Below are 6,073 nucleotides of genomic sequence, written 5' to 3' on the forward strand. Positions count from 1 at the left end.
GGATTGAAGTTACCAAGCCTGCCCGGACCCAGTCCACTCGGCCAGCCATTGGGCTGTGAACAAATCATTTGTGGATCCGCGCGTAAATGTTGCATGCGTAAACCTCTTGTTAACTGTCCGTGCTACCTACTTTTCATCAAAGTAGATTTCACGACACACCTGTGAGCTGTCAGCTGTCGGCATCGGTCGATGCCGGTTGCCGAGGGTGTCTGGCTTCACTGGATTCACTTTTGCAACATCCACATAGCAGCCCACAACTTCCACATCCGTTATCGCCTCGCCCGTCCGGCGCCGCCCAAGGTTAGACCCCACGGAAGTACGTTGGTAGTACAACCACTCTTCGGCGTACTTTTCCTCCTTGCCCATGGGGCTTACGTGTTAAAGGCCTGCTTTTCACAGTGCTGTTCGTCGAGGTCTACCAAGCCAACTGCGATGAACCTGGTACGAAACGAAATATTGTTGAATTGCCTTGAGCCGATCCATTACTTATTGCTTGTCTAGAGAAGCAAAACTACCACGGCTTACCGAGCCAAATTTTCGTGCGCCGTACGCCGTGAAATTCCCGACTTTCACAGCTCTTCCAGTGGTCTCAGTAGCTCAGCCTGTAACATGCCGGATCCTGAATCGAAAGGCCGTGTGTCGAAATCTGCGGCGTCTTGAAACTATACTACCAGTCCCCTATGAAATGTACCAAATTGTTTGCTTTCAGCCGATACATGCTGTTGGTGTAATGCAGTGTACAATTTCTTAAGATTCTCTCGCAAAAATCTAGCCACGTCAGTTAGAATTATACATACACGGCAAACGTGGTACCTGCGCCACGCTTCAGTTACCAGTCAGTTACCGGTTGCCAGATATTTCGTAAAAACTAGAAAGGTAGCCTACATTGCACCCCTAGTGTATTTCTAGTTTCACACAGCATTTTTGCGTACTGGATTTCTTTCTACCCAGTATCCAATACCCTAGCCCAAGACGTCAGTTGATGTCGCAAACACGATGACAATGAATACCTCTCGAATGTGCCGTCGCCTCGCTGGTGCCATGTCGCCAGAGCATCGCATGGGCGTCTTACTAGCATACAGTTTGGCGTGGTTTCAAGGGCAGCTTCATGTCCTTGCAGCCTGTTCCGAAGCGGCTTATGATCTTGAATTAGGAAACCATTGGGAGAGAGGGGAAAGCGGATAGGTGAGAGAGCCAAGGGGATGAAAACCGACGGGAACAAAAGCAGGAGACGGAAGCTGTTGTAAAGGACGCGGAGAGAAGAGCGGGGGAGTCGCTCAGCTCAAGCCCATCTCTGATGGCGTTTTCTTGGTACGACCCACCTCTGCTTAATCTCCTTATGCTATTGCAAGCTCCGGTGGGGAAGACAGCACGTAGAGGGGACCGTGCGGCTGTACGAACCACCCTGCTGTGTTGGTAATGACTGCTTGCCGGAGCCCTCGGCCTTGTTCAGGGTAATTCAAGCCACCTCACATGGTTGCAAACTCGCGGGCGCACGAGGCACTCAACGGCAACAAAACAAACAACACGGCACTTTTACCTCCGCAGTTGCCGCCGGGCGTATCCTTGAGTTCCACCCCGCACGGTTTGCCTTGACTTGACTAAACAATTACTGAACGCTTAGGCCGGCCGATAAAGAGCTCATGAAGCCCTGACAGTTTTGCACAGCGCAGTGCTCAGATCCGGCATGGAGACTTTGTTCTGTGGTGCGCCTCGGCACGCCGCCGAGTAAGTCCTCTCGTCGTGGAGGCCAGGGCGCCCCGAGCCGGCCTGAGCACGCGGCCAGCTGTTCGTGTGTTCGCCCCTGATAGGCAGATGCTCATGACGGACGGGCTATCTGATGGTGGTCACGGCGGTTGATGGTAGTTTGCGGCCCGAGGCGCCGGGCACAGCTGAGCATGCCTCTGCCAGACCCGGGACACGGTGGCCCGAGGCGCCAGGTTCAGCTGGACATGCCTCTGCCAGACCCGGGACACGGCGGCCCGAGGCGCCGGGTTCAGCTGGCCATGCCTCTGCCAGACCCGGGACACGGCGGCCCGAGGCGCCGGGTACAGCCTGGTCCCTGCCTCTGCCAGACCCGGGACACGCGGCCCGAGGCGCGGGTACAACTGGCCATGCCTCTGCCAGACCCGGGAACACGGTGGCCCGAGGCGCCGGGCAGCCTTCGAGGCCATGTCTCTGCCAGACCCCGGACACGGTGGGCCAGCCCGGCCTCCGTCGGCCAGTACTGCAGGAATGGCCGGAAGGTGACTGGTGATGCGACAGGGCTGTACTCAAGAACCACTTCAGGAGGCGACGCTCCTGCTATCCACTGGCAACACTGGATAACAGGAGTAAATATTCCCCTGGCCGATATCAGACGGCTTAAGGGGTTCAAACCCGATGCTTGAAAGATGGAATCTCGCACTGGATGTCCGGTGTTTTATGCACAGGGATCGGGCAGCATCCAACCAAACTGCATGGTCTCCGGTCTCTATTATACTCACGGTGCAACATAGACGTCATGAGAGCTACAGGAACGACTTGACAATGGCCAAGGCAGCTTCAGTAGCCGCAGTTCCGCAGCGGCGGGGTCTCCGTTGTTTTATGATCGCATGGCTCACATCGCGTCGACGAAAACGTCGCACTAATCCTGACTCAACGAACCGAACCACGCCCTGCGACTAACACCGTTTCGTGAACAGATTTGTATGCAAACGGAATGAAACGGTGCAGCGCCTGCATGGGTAGCGTAGCTTACAGGAGGCCGCGGCGCAGGCGCGAGGCGACACGCCGCGAGGAGAGCTATTCCGCAGCGGACCGTTGTAACCTGATCGACGGCACGCGTCTCGCCGCCATGGCTCTGATCAACAGCACGCCAACCGCGTGTCGACCACGCACGATCGCGCAGACTGTGAAGGCCGGAGCTCCGGGAGGACCGGCGGAATCGCTGGACGTGGACCTCGCCCTGGCTGTCTGGGGTTGTGGGCTGAGGCGCGTGACGTCTGTAGCCTCTCCGCTGCCCAGAGGAGCTGGCTGTCAGACTGCCAGCCCAGCGGCCGACCCGATAGAGGGGCTTCCGCTGGGGAGATCGCTGGCTGCCACCGGACTGGGTTGGCCGGTCGGGGTACTGGAGCGGGATAAAACACTTTCACGTGACAAGGTGTTGGCTCAGCTAGGAGCGTATGCATGGCAGGACAGCCTTTCACCAGTGTGTGTCCCGGGTCTTTTGTTCGGCTAGTTTGGACATCGCTGTCGTGTATTCACTATGCGGTGGAGGTCCTTTTGTCCACGCACGCTACCGCAGTTTGTTCTGAAGGTGTGGACAGCGAGGGTGCACTATTGGAGAGCCACGATTGAGAATGTTGTGCCGCAATATGCCGGAAGGTGTGACCGACTTGTAGGATTCCGGATACCGTTAATGAAGTAAGGCAGACTGCATACAGTGGTTGAAACAATTGATGCGAATGAGTCACCTCTCACCATTAAATGTAAGGCAAGTCTAGAGCCGCAAGGCATACAAATAGTAGCGACGCTCACGAAACTCACCGATGGAATTATTGCATGCAACCTAAATAATACGCTCCGTAGTTTTTCGAAGTGACCAACGCAGACGCCGACAAATGACTAGAATCACGCACAGAGGCGTGAAACCGGCTTGCAAAAGCCGACAGATGAGCCACGGACCGAAACGGGCGATTGCGTGACCGCTTAAAACGAGCAAAGGACTGCTGATGCCAGCAGCCGCACAGAACTCAACATTTTGCTCCGCTGTGTCAACCGTGTCTCGGCTGCCAGGCTGGGTCAGACGTCAGGCCGATCGCAGCCGAAGGGTTCTGGCCGTCACCAAGCCTGACCCAGTGCCAGCTAACTGTTCAACGGGACGTCGCCTGCGCGACCGTTCCTCGATGACGTCACACCGAGCGGGCGCCATCTAGAGCGTGACGTCACAACGACCGAGCCCGGCTTGCACAAGCGGCGCTCGCCCGTCGCGGCAGCGGCCGTCGTCTGGCTGGCACGCCGCTGCAATCAGCGCGTAGCTCGGCGCCATGTCTCTGCACTGGCCACCGCCGGAGACCGCGCCGGGAACGGGGAACAGCAGAACGGACGGCACGAAAATTGTGACGGGAGTTTCAAAAGAATCAGGAGGAAGGGGGGGGGGCATTCCTTCCACTACGTATCGGGGAAACACTGTAAACACACACGCCGCCTGGGAGCACAAAATATCAAATTTGTTGCGTTTTGTGTTAAAAACGCGTTAGTGCCGCTAGATCTGGCCACCTTTCGGGCCTAAGGAAAGCCTCGAGTTCGCCCCCCCCCCCCCCTCCTCCTCTGGACCCACCACTGAGCCAAACACTGGTGAAAGATCTTTGCAAAAGCTAGTGCGGCAACACGGTGGGGGCGGGCATCCTCACATGACAAAAACAAATGTTTAGCCTCTGCTCATTTCAACGACAGTTGGCGTGGCCTGCATACGTATGTGAGTACATCATGGGTCCTCCACCGCACTGTGCGCACACCTCCGTCGTGCCGCGCTGTCCGTCCTCGGCGCCGCGCTCACCAGGACCCCTGCGTTTCAGCGCGTGGTGGCGCCGCGTCCAGGTGCGCCCGGCCGGCCGGGGCCATGCAGCGGCAGAGGCGGCGCTGACAGCATGCTCTGCGCCCGCCTGCTGCTGGTGGCGGCGGCGCTGGCCGGCGGCCACGCGCGCCCCTGCCCCATCGACGGCGACCTGCGGCCCTGCGTCTGCACTGCCCGGGAGACGGCCGTCTACGTGACGTGAGTGCCGAGGACTGGCTGAGGAGGGGCCTGTCAGCCGGGCGGAACAGGGCATCGGCTAGTGCGCAGCTGCCTCCGAGGGCTTCCAGGAAATGAAGAAGGCCGTCTATTAGCAAGCATAGCTATGCAGATGAATGTAAATCAGGCAGTGGTGTAGCCAACGGCGAGCTTTTGGCACTTGTCCCCCCCCCCCCTCCCCTTCTCCTTGTAGGTGACGGGCCTTACTGGGACCGACGGTCTCAGTACGTTTCGGCAGTTTAAGACAGCTGTAGGGCTTTTATTAACACGCGCCCGGGTGGCCGGTTGGATGCCCTTCCCTCGGGTGGGGGTCAGTTTTATCCCCACTGAGATCTCAGTATGTAACAGAGCTAGAAACACTTAATTTACAGGTGTGTTGACCTGTATCCAAACTAACTTAGGTCAAAGTTTGAGGTTCCTAGGTCATGACCTTCGGGTCAAATAAGGTCAAACAAGGTCAACATACAGGCTGGTCTCCAAAATGCTCCCAGAATCTAGATACCCGTTCTAAGCAAAAGGTCACATGCTCATTAAAGGTCATTGACCTTGTCTAACACTTTGAAGGTCATGATTACCAAAATCATACGAGACCTCTTTAAGTTTTGCATTTGAAAAAGCGACAAAGATTACGCTGGGCAGTATGTTCCTAAAAGAAAAATGTTGACTTGTGTCATTTTAGGTAAGTGACCTACTATTACCATTGAGAAGTCTATGGACGATGCATAATGTGCTTTCTGTGCTCAATAAACTCGAAATGAGCACCAAAAACTACTTCACACAACAAGCCCTAGAGTAATGAAACAAGCTGGTTTTGACCGCGGTCTGACCTTCATAACTGACCTTACATAAATGGAATTTGTTCTTCAATTGTTGTGTTGCCTAAGAAAGTAAATCAGAGATGTATGGCTTCGTCTAACACTCCGTTGGTGCATCAGATTGAACGACTCCCTAGAAATTAACCTCGCAGAATCCATGGCCTGAATTCGACCTGCTGTAGGTCAGCGACCGATCCGCTATTCAATTGCCTACAGCTATGCAAAATTTGACACCACTACGTCGCGCCGTTCGGAAACCATCCTGGAAAAACATTCCGGGGGTCAATTTGACCGCACCCGAACGCGTGTTAACATAAAAATGAGCTCCCATGGCATCAAAATAGGATCCCAAACCTCAAACGGCTCTCCAAATAAAAAACGGACCCATACAGCGACGAAAACGGAGGCAAAAAGCACCCTAAGACCGGACTTGATCTTTTTCCCGGCGAAATTCTGGCTACGCCTCTACTATCGGGATAGGCAA

This window comes from Pollicipes pollicipes, unplaced genomic scaffold, assembly GCF_011947565.3.
Source record: "Pollicipes pollicipes isolate AB1234 unplaced genomic scaffold, Ppol_2.1 Scaffold_3087;HRSCAF=3621_pilon_pilon_pilon, whole genome shotgun sequence".
In the NCBI taxonomy this organism is placed as follows: domain Eukaryota; kingdom Metazoa; phylum Arthropoda; class Thecostraca; order Pollicipedomorpha; family Pollicipedidae; genus Pollicipes; species Pollicipes pollicipes.